The following is an 11,600-nucleotide window of genomic DNA, read 5'->3' as shown; positions in this document are numbered from 1 at the left end:
CACCTATCTTCACCAAACAACAAGTTTTTGTCAGGAGAATAATATAACATTCAGAAATCATATGATAGCTTTTCATTCAGCTAGCCAGTTCAACTTTGTGATACAAGTTACGAAATACCCACACTTCCAGAATCAACTATTCTGGTCTCAACACTTTCTTCACTTCCCTCCCTAAGACCAACCCTTCTCCTTCACTTTGTGACCGAAGCAAGCCTGGAACGGCCATTTCTTGGTTTAGGCCAGGATTGTACAGATTGATCTCTCGAATCAAAAGTACTCCCGTGTAGTACATTTTTTAGGGTTTAGACTCGTTTCTCATCCACACACGAAATTACCAAAAACAGCAGAAACCGTTTTCACCCACAAACAACTAGATAAGCACCATTTGACCAATTTCTCCAAACAAATACAAATCCAAATCTGCATAGAGAGTAATCAAGACAGGTCCAGCTTACATTAACAAAAGCCTTTTTCTAAATCCACTTTTACCACAAGACTAGGAATACCCTCCCTCTCTCTTGTGAATCAATTAGTTCTGAAGCTATCAAAATACCATTAGTTATTTCCATATTATCCAAAAATGCCTCCTTAAATTCATAAATTCCAAAATTGATGACATGTTTCATTCTCTTCAGCTTTGAAATAATTTTGTAGAAGCCACCAATTAAACTGATGTGCCTGAAGTTGTGTATAGAAGATGCACCATCACACTAGTGTATAAGTATAATATTGGTGCAGATCATTCTCCAGTCAATGTTCTCTGTTTGCTAAAATTGTTACATTACTGCCATCATTCCAGGCTTGATGATGTCTCACACTAATTTGAAGAACTACATAGTGTACCTATTATATCCTGGAGACTTGTTATTACCAAAACTAGAAATCACAACCTTTACTCCATCCACAATTATTGGTCTCTCCAACAGAATGCTTTGTTGAGCATTTAATCTTGGAAACTCAAGATTATCAACAATGAATTTATATGATGCATCACTTCCCTTTAGATCTTGAGAACCACTTCCTTTACTATATTTGAAAAATCTTTTTTGTGAGTGTTAGGGCATAGCTCGGTTGAACCCACCAAGCGTTGGTATGTCAAGTTTGGTTTTCATATTTTAGTGAACCAAAAATCATTTAAAGAGCCGCTTAATTATATATGCTAGAGTCAACTTCAAATAGGTTAGATTGAAAGTATTAGGATATGAGACATTACAAGTATTACGTGAAGACTTGAAGAATATGAAGAAGTAAAGAGCTACAACGACGACATCATCCTTCATCTTGAGGTTAGTAATATTTGACTTGAACTGTTTCATTCCCTAACATATCTTTCAAGTCATGCATATTGAAAACATAACTGCAAAGCTATGAATGATTATACTCTAGTTAGACGTAGTATTAAGTAATATAATACGAAGTATAACGCTTATCTTTTGAACTTCGTACATGAGACATCGACATAATCGTATGAATGCTATTGCGATTATCTATGGGTAAAGGTGAAGATTTTATCCTAGGAAACAATGTTTTTACATTAGTTTAAAGGAAGTAAATTCATGAACATGTTTTGTGAATCGAAAGGGAAATCGCTAGGCTTATTGGTATTTGTTATTCATTGCAAATCTTTGGATTACCAATATGTGTGATTAGTGTACCTCTCATGACTTGTTTATGTTCTTGGTAAAACTATTCACAAGGCCTGACTTTTGTATTGGTATGACTTTTATTAGTGAAACCGATCTTAAGTAATCACCTGAGATAGTATGCTCGATTTGTTGTAATTGGTATGACCAACTCTAGACATTGGGGAACCGATCCTATGAAGAGGTGCAACCGATCGCAAAAGGGGAATCGATCCTTGTAAGAGGTGAAACAAGTTTTTAGTAATTGGGGAATCGATCCTATGAACATGTGCAACAAATACAAGTTAGATACCATATATATGTGGGAAACGATCCTAGTACCTAGTCAACCGAATTTTGGTAACTAGCGTGACTAATTCTAGTACCCACATGGAGGTAGAATCGAAACTTGTTTTGGTAGAACCGTGAAACCCATGTTTGGTGATTGAGTGTTCTTGATCAATCACATAGTTCTTGGAAGTCAGATGAACCAATTCTAAACTTGTTTGGAAGTGTGGAAAATCGGTTCCAAGATTGTAAATATGAAAGAGGATTTACAAAATAAAGATGTCTACATACTTTGAACATGTGAAGTAACGCTTATCTTTTATTGTTCAAAGATATTCCTTAATAGCTATAGGACAATCCCGGATCGAAATAAATTGAGAATCTTTTAATTAAGGTTTTTAGTTTTGTATGCTTTTAATTTCCAGCAATTAAATGCATATCTTTAGAAAATTAAAATTGGTAATGTGCATTTACTAATTGAATATTTACTACTGAGATTTCGGTCATTAATTGGATAGAGCATTTCCAGGAATTATGAAAACCGATTTGGTGTTTATTGCATATCTTTGAGATTCTTCGGTTTTGGAAATTCCTTGGTGTCCAAACTTCCTTGGTCTATAAATATTGAAGTTTGCATTTCGAGAAAACTAATCCTCAGAGCCAGCAAAACTACCTAGTTGTGTTGTTACAGGTGGAGCCGCCTATTCGGAGAGGAAAATAACCTAATTAGGCGAAATCTCTTACGGCCGCTCGGTTTAAAGACTTCTTTGGGATTGAGAAGCTCTATTAGTACCATTGATTGGAAACTAGATAATTGCAGTTTATTATTATTTGGATTATACACAGATGTACCCCTATATTTACATCCGACTTAAATATGTACCCATGTTTTTTCCCATTTACAAATATGCCGCTGTTGGATGTTTTCCATCCAAAAAAGTTAGAAAAGTCAATTTCTCGTCACATGGTCAATTTATCATGAGAAAATGATGCCACGTATTTGTTCCCGAGATGAGAAAATATGCCACGTATTTGTTTCCATTAATACGACGTGTCACGAATCTCGGTCACACATCTAGGTCAAAGAGATCTCGTTGAAAATCAAGGGTTCAGATTTAGTCTCCTTGTTTCCTCCGCCAACACGTGCAGTAACTTGTTTTCTCCGCCAACACGTGTAGTAACTCGTTTCCTCCACCAACACGTGTGAGATTTTTGGACCGTTAATCTGAACACGTGGGCTAATGTTAACCATACATCTTGATATCATCAGATATCTATGAAAATAGACGGTGTGCGATGAATTTTTTTTGACTAAGACGGGGAAAACAAGAAGGAAACGTCATTATCTTCTCCTTCCCTCTTTCCCTGTTTTCCTCTCTGATTCTCTCTGAAATCAAACCTAAAGAAACCCTAAAATCAGTTTGCTAAGACGATTATAAGTGAATATGGTGAAGTTAAGACGTGGAAAGAATAAGGAGAAGAAGAAGAAACCAGAAATAGAAAGGTTAGTTCAGGATTTTGGTTCTGTTTTAAGGGTTTCGATTGAATTGAATTTCGGGTTCATGCTTGATGTATTTGTATGATTATTATGTTTATTTGTTTGATTTCAGTAACAAATATTTGGGTTTATGTATATTTGTTTTTAGGGTTTTTTTTTCCTTAGGGTTTGGAATGGTTTTTGAAGTAATCGATGATAGGGTTTCGATTTTAGGTTTAAATTGATGTTAGATTTAAATTTATTTCTAGGTTTGCTGTTTTTATTTATTGATTTGTAGGGTTTTCATATGTTTAGTAAATTGTTGATGCTTATGTTTCTTTTCAAGCTAAAATAATTATCAATATTTGGCAGGTTCATAATTTATGGGGGGTTTGTTTGGGTTTTTGATGTATTTCGAACGGGGGTTTGCTGGGATGTTGATTTACATTAGGTTTTTTTGTTGTTCATGTTTTTTTGTTGCAAGGCATTGTCTTGGTAAAAGAAGAAGCAAGTTCTCAGTTAGGGGATTTATGTAGTACTGATTTCTTAGGGTCTATGTCTAATGAGTTCTCAATTTATGGGGATTATGGTTGCTGGGTTCTCACTTTGAAAACCATCAGGTTTATGTCTGATTTCTTAGTAGGCACAACCTCTTCCTGATGATGATGATGCCTTTCAAATGGATTGAGCACTGTTTTTCCTAGTTTTCGTTTGACAGTCACACTTTGATATTGTTATCACCGCAACTTTTTATACTTCAATATGGGTTGGTTAACTTGGTTTGTAACAGCAAATTTTACTAATTAAGATTACCAGTTTTTACTAATTAAGATTAAGATTACCGGTTTTTTTGTACTTATCAATCTCTTCTGTTCTGCTTCAATTATAATTTTCTTTTTCGTGTATGGGAAATTTTCTACTCAAGCATTAACCTCTTGAGAAAATCTGATTGTTTGAACATCTTTTAACATAGTATCTTAGCCATATTTGGTCCATTTGAGTCTACTGATGGTTTAAGGACTGGCCTAGTAGTGGGTTCTTTGGAGTCTTAGTTGGCTGCTTTTGGATTTCAGTGCGATGCTGTAAACATGTATATAAATGATGAGTATACTGTAATCAGTAAAGGCTCAAAAGAAACATATATACTAGTCACAAATGAGGAGCTATTATCTTTAGTTTCTTCCATAATAATCAATTAGTATCAATTAATTATCATCAAAGGGGAAACAGGGTACACGGTAAGATGTATGGCTAACTATGTGCTGCCACTTCATGCCACAGGTGTCATTATAGACACCATCAAGTTAGATGTTTGTCCTTTTAATAGATAATCTTTATCCCATTTTATCTCTGTCTCACACATAGTAGTTTTCGAACTTTGCATGCTGTCTTGACAGGTGGTCAGACACCAAAGTGTACATAACAACACGTACATTTTGTGAACATAGAGATCAATGTCATCTGAGTATTCACAAATAATGCGCGCAGACTCATGACAATACAGTAAATAAGCTGCGCCTGAGGGGAATGGATTGGTTATGTCGAATCTTTGACTCAGAGTTCTAATAGTCTTCCTCGTCTCATCAACTACAATCATTGTTCTTAGCTCATATAATAAGATAAATAGTGGATGAAGTATAAAATGTACGAACATGATATACCATAAGTATCGAATTGAACATAAAAAATATAAATGCATGAACATAGATGAAACGATTAACTTATATGATTCTCTGTCTGCGGGTTTGGGTTTTTCATTATATGTATGAAGGTTACAGAAATAGTCGAATGACTTTGAGATCAACATAAGCCTGCGTAGCGGGAGGAACTTCACTTACACTTTCTCTATCTCTCTCTCTCTCTCTCTCTCCTATTCTCTCCTCAATGTTTTTTTCGCCCCTCTTCACTTGAGAGAGAGGGGTATTTATAGGGTGGTTACGTGGGGTCCACTTCTGAAGCCCGTTATAACCTTATCCTCTTGTGTCTTGTGCCGCTTACGCAGAGGTCTTCGTGTTCTCGGTTCTCTCTGCGTGTTCCGTTTGAATATTCAGTGCTATCTGCGCTTCCTCCACGGGCTGATTGACACGTATGCTGTTTGAGGGTATTTAATGCGGGTAGTTGAGATGTCTGTCCGCGGTAGACAGTTGTCCTCTGCCCCTGTCCCATCCGTAGATCTTAGATCTTTCTGGGGATAAGATAAAGTGACTCTTGGGTTATCCCCAAGTGCTTCGCAGTGTTCTAGTGTTTTTGTCTCCTCGATCCTCTACCGTTGGATCCGGTGGGTGGCGACGCTATCTTGACAGGGCGCGTCTCTTGGCTGTCCACGTGTGATATCATATCTTGATGCTCTCAGCCGCATGTCCTCCACGTGTGTCTTTGTGGACACGTGGCGGAAGATGAAATGTGTACCTACAATTTGCCCCTTTTCATCCTACTGGGCGGTTAGTCGAAGTGGAAAGAAAAAACGTGTTACTCTCTTCATCTTCTCTTTATTATTTTCCTAGATTTTAGGGCACGTTCCCCACTACTTGCAATAACTTCTTCTTGGGTAGTGGGGCGGTTTTATTTCTCTTTGTATATATATATGAGAAGGAATATGAAAATTCTCTAGTCATAAATTTCATTCCTTCTCTTTCCTCGGAACTTTTATTTTTTGTTCTCTGCTTTTGTTTCCTTGTTATTAATTGTTGCTGCTGCTACTGTTGTTTTTGTCTTTGTTTTTGCTGTTGTTTGTGTTCCTCGAAGCTTTTCTGCTGTTGTTGTTCCTCGAAGCTTTTCTGATGTTACTGTTGTTGTTCCTCGAAGCTTTCTGTTGCTGCTGTTGTTCGTCGAGGCTTTCTTCACGACCCTGATTTTTCCTTTATAGGTAAGTGTTTCTACTGTGTTTGATTATCTTTTGAAAAATATATTCGTTTTATGTTGTTGCTATATGTGTTTGTGATGAAGAACATATATATAGATGTGTGTATGATTGCCCATGTTCGTCATTACAAACAGTAATGGTATCTTCCTTCGTGCATGCTTGCCCCTATTTGTTATTTCCCCTTTTTATTTAGGTTTTGTTCTTATTTTTATTTTCGATCTGGTTCATGATTATGAAGAACTGAATGAAATTGGGTTTTTTTATTTTCGTTTTGTCTCCGCGGAAATCTGAAACTTGTTTGTGTACTACGCAGACATGGCTGACCATCCGCGGGTTTCTTGTCAAACTCCACCGCCTAGTCCGCGTAGATCTCCTCCGCGTAGGGATCCTGATGTTTCTCCGCCTAGTGGCGGTTCGTCTAAATCTTCCCAAGGTGATGCCCGCGTTCATAGGGTTTCGTCTTCTTCTAGTCAGAGGCACTTAACTTCTAAGAGGGGTGGGTCGTATAGAGGGAATACGCATAAGGGTACCGGCCAAAAGAGGCTCCTGGCTCCCGGTATGCTGTTTCTCGTCCCTTAGTTAGTCCGCATGATGAACCTAAGAGAACGCGGATGTACTACCTCTTCGGTCAGTGGCGCCTCCTTCCGCGTCTCATCAACATCCTCTGCCTCCCCCTCTAGTGTCTGAACCCAAGGGGAGGTCTTCGAAAGAAGTGGTTTCGAAGACTGATGCATCTAAAGTTCATCCTAAGAGGAAAACTTCCGAGAGAAACCCTTCGAAGGGTTCTGCGCCTGATCCCGTGGAGGAGGAAGATATTTCTCAGGAAATATGTAGCGTCGCTGTTGGGGAGAATAAAGTGACCTTCAAACATATTGATCTGGAGGTTTTCAGAGAAAAGCATGGTCTTCAGTTATTCGATGTTCGTTTTTACGCTGCGAATGATGATATTACTTATGAGATGATATCGACATATAAGTTTGATGAATTTCATCTGCTGACCACGATGGGGGCCTTTGAAGCGGGTCTTATGTTGCCTTTGTACAAGTCTGAGGATTCTTTTTATTATGATGTGCTGGCTGGTCGAGAGGGTTCTTCGAAGAACACACACTGTCGCTCTATTTCCCAACTTCATGGGAATTATCTTCGTGCACTGAGGGAGTGTTATCTTCGGAGCAAAGGAGAGACAATGATGACTCTTTATGTACCCAATCCTGAGGAAAGGGAGTGGTATACGCCTGAGAATTTTAACAAGTCTTTTGGTGACTATGTTAACAGTAGGAATCGTAAACCGTGGAGTGTGAGTCTTCGGAATATTGTCGCTCCTCGTGGTGAGATCCGCCTTCTGAGTGAAGTAAGTGGTGCTAAGGTGAAGTACGTCCCGGGTACAGAGAATTCTACTAACAAACTGGAGTTTCCTACTCGTGAGCGGATCAAGCGTGATCATGACTATGAATGGCACGCAACTGTTATTGAGGTTGTTGGTCCCTGGGCTTGGGGGTGGGTTCCAGGTCCGCAGGGATGGAGTCCTACCGCAGATAGCCAGATACGTGCGTCTCCTCCTGCTCGTTATGGGAATTTCCGTCCTTGGCATTTGAATTTTGAGGGCATGAATTTCCAATATGCCCTCGACGTTGTTGATGGAGATGACGAAGAGAGTTACGATGCTGATCTTCAGGAGAAGAATGCTGCGGTTGTCAAGGTAAGATTTCCATATGCCTTGTCCTTTAGTTGAGGCAGTTTTAATTCTTTTCTAAGTCAGGGATTTTTATTCTTGTGCCTTGTCTTTTTAGGCGACAAAGAAGAGGAGGATAAATCCCAAGCAGTCCACCACCGCAACAATCGAGGAGGCGGAGGTTTATGAAGAAGTTAACAGTCCTGTGACTGAGCTTGGAGAGGATGAAGATATATCTGATATGGAAGAGCGTACTGATACATCCCCTCCAGGTCATGATGATGAAGAATTTGTTGAAGGGAATACTACCACTGGTGGCAGCGGTATTGGTGGTGAAATTAATCCCGCAGGTTGTCATGATGCTGGTGCCGAAGCTAATCCTGCGGGTTGCGGTGATGCTGGTGATGATAACACTGGCCTTGGTGATGAGGGTGTTGGTGGTGAAATTCCTGCTATGTCTCAGGAGTTTTCCTTTGGTCGGATTTATTCTGCGGAGGATAGTTTTGACATAAACGCTGTCCTGGGCCTGGCTTCTGAGTTCAACCTGCTTTCCCCAAACGATGATTGGGATGTGCTTGGTAATTCTAACAAGGCGGACAGAAAGGGAAAGGGATTCGTGGATGCTAGTGATGTTCCATAGGGGAGCGGTGCTAGAGACCTTCCAGATTTGGATGCGGGAGTAGCCTCGAATTCTTCGGGTGCTAAATTCACGGGCATGGGTAAGGCCTCGGTTGGGTCTTCTGGAGATGATTTTCCTCAGTCACTGATCCTTGAGGGTGATGATGCCATCTTATCTTGGTTTAAAAAGAAGAACTTGATGTTCGTACCCAATCCAACTCATGTGGTGGAGGGTGAGAATAAATCTGATGCCTATACCCGTAAGATGATGCAATTGTCTCCCGAGGACCAGGTTGCAGAATCGTGGGATAAGAATCTTCGGAACTTGGAGGCTGCTCTAGTAGTCGACGCTCCCTCGACTGTTGCTGATATGATGGCGTTGGCTGATGGGTATCAGTATGGATTTCCCCAACAACGGATGTTAGAGGTGAGTTCTCTTATCATTTTGCCTGGTATCAATTTTTAGCAATTTTTAGAGTCAGGGTGTTCTAATCTTATGATTCGCAGATGATGAGGAGTGAGAATTGCAATCACATGTTGTACCAGTTTTTTAAGGCCAAATCCCTTAAGTTGGAGGCTAAGCTTCATCTTCGGGAAGAGGAGCTTACTGCGGCTGAGACTGTCATTGATGATAGGGATATGGAGATATATGAGTTTAAGAGTCTCCTCAAGGCTAAGGAGCAACAAGGCAAGGAGGAGGAGAAGCTTCGCATGGATCTTTCTATGGCTCGTAGTGAGTTGGAGGAGGCCAAGAAGAATTCTTCGGCTGTTACAGGTTTGATTATCTGTTCTTTTCCTTGCTGTTGTCCTTTACGGTAATTAGTGTTCTGTCTGAGTCTCCCTTCCCCACCCTATCTTCAGTGGGTGGATTTCCTGAGTTAGTATGGCTTCGGAAAGAGCGGCAACGTCAGAAATCTCGCACCGCAGAGTTGGTAGAGAAGATAAAGAGCGAAGCTGATAAGTGGAATGCTCGTGCCGATGAACATAATGCTCTGGCAGAGGAGTGGCGGATCAAACGAGTCCAAATGGTTGATATGCAGAACCAATATAACAATGATCGTCGTTTGTTTGATGGAACGTTGTTGTGGACGCGTGATAATCTTCGTGAATCCCGAGAACAGGTCTCATCATTGGAATCTAAACTCAATCTCTTGGAAGAAGAATTGCGTCAAGCTCGTTCTTTTCAGTCTTCTGATGTTAAAGATTAACTTCAGCGTCTTTCTAGGGAGAGAGATGACGCTAGGGCTGAGGCTGGTGCTCTTAGCAAAGCTTTAGCTGCGTCTAGGGCTGATGTGGTACGCCAAGCTGAGGCTGAGAGAAATCTTGAAGTAAATATGTATCGGCTCAACAAGGGTCTGGAGGGTTTAAACAATGAGGTCAATCATCTTCGTCACTTGGATTCAATGAAACAGGTAGAATTAGATGCGAGTCAGTACGCCCTTTCAACCCTTCAAGCGGATTATAAGAAGTTGTCAGATGAGTATGATTTTCTTGGTGAAGCCCGTGATGCTGCTGTTAACGAATATGAAATAGCTTCGGCGAGAGTTGAAGGTATATGCTTATATTATCGAGTGTGATTCTATAATTTCCTGGACCTAACCATCTGCATTTTTCTTTTCCTTGCAGAGATCCAGGGACATCTTCGCACTGCAAATGAAGAGCTTGCGGAGGCTCAATCTCAATTAGTGCATCAGGAAAGTAAGATTAATTATCATAAAGGTTTAGCTACAGCAAGGGACGAGGCTTCCCAAGCCGCTTCAAAGGTCTTTTCGTGATCTAGCCAGTCAGTAACGGGTAACCACAAGCAGGTGCATGGATAGATTACTGAAGAAGTGGATCCGGGGAGCCTCCTTTCTTTAATCTAGCTTGAAGTTTCCTCGTTGTTGTCAAAGGCTGAGATGATGAATATTGTTATTGCGTACAAGGCTCGGTGTCAACTAGTGGAAGAGACTAACAAAATTATGGATAGCATCGAGTATGATCTTAAGACCGAGCATGGCCTTATCAAGAGCTATCCGCGCCGTGAGAAACCCCCGCCCCCTACATCTGGTTCTTCAGGGACTTCCTCGGGTGGGAGCGTACCTTCAACGCAGAAGGGGAAGATTGCTAAACCTGCTCGTGGGGTTGAACCATCCAAGTAGATTTTTGTAGAGAGTTGATCTTTGTTGATTGTGAGGCTTCATGAGATTTATTTTGTATTTTCTTTTTTCCGCGTATTATTGCCAAGCATGTAATCAACTTTTAATGAATTGATCGTTGTTATGGTTAATTTGGAATATAACTGAATGTAATCAGGGATAGTGAAGTGTTTGAGTGTGAACCCGAAGATATGTGTATCTTCGTGAACGTCTTGAGACCCGTCACCCCGCTGGCTAATCCTGGGCAGAGGATTCCCAGAAGGTGGGGGTCGGGGCAGCGTTCTAGGATATGAGTTGTTTGGAATGTACGTTCATTCCGTCAACCCGCTGCCATAAGTATAAGTGAAGTGTTTGAGTACGAACCCGAAGATATGTGTATCTTCGTGAACATCTTGAGACCTGTCACCCCGCTGGCTAATCCTAGGCCAGAGGATTCCCAGACGGTGGGGGTCGGGGCAGCGTTCTAGGATATGAGTTGTTTGGAATGTACGTTCATTCCGTCAACCCGCTGCCGTAAGATTGGTTGGGTATATCTTTCTGCTGGATGCCTTCCCCATGGTCCTACACTTATAGACGCTGATAGGGGAGTCCCGAGAGATTGTAGGTGACTACTTTCCCCAAGTAAAATAGAACAACAATTAACACCAGTATTTACGTGGTTCAACAGCAGAGTGTCTACATCCACAGGTGAAAGAGGGTTAAAGTGTCTATTCAGTTTGTTGAGTTACATTTAAAAGAATTCCATTGATGGAACCTCTGAGGTAGCAAATAGTAAAAAACGGGAGGATGAAGTATTGACGCGGAGGCTGTATTTACAGGTGTAGGGTTCTCGTGAGGTGTTATATTTACACGCAGTCGTCTTGTTACTATGTTGCTCCATGTATTGGCTATTTTTTTGCCAAAAGTTTGTTTGATTGATAGG

The sequence above is a fragment of the Papaver somniferum genome, chromosome 4 (genome assembly GCF_003573695.1).
Source record: "Papaver somniferum cultivar HN1 chromosome 4, ASM357369v1, whole genome shotgun sequence".
NCBI classification, from domain to species: Eukaryota; Viridiplantae; Streptophyta; class Magnoliopsida; order Ranunculales; family Papaveraceae; genus Papaver; species Papaver somniferum.
This window is presented reverse-complemented; position numbering follows the sequence as displayed.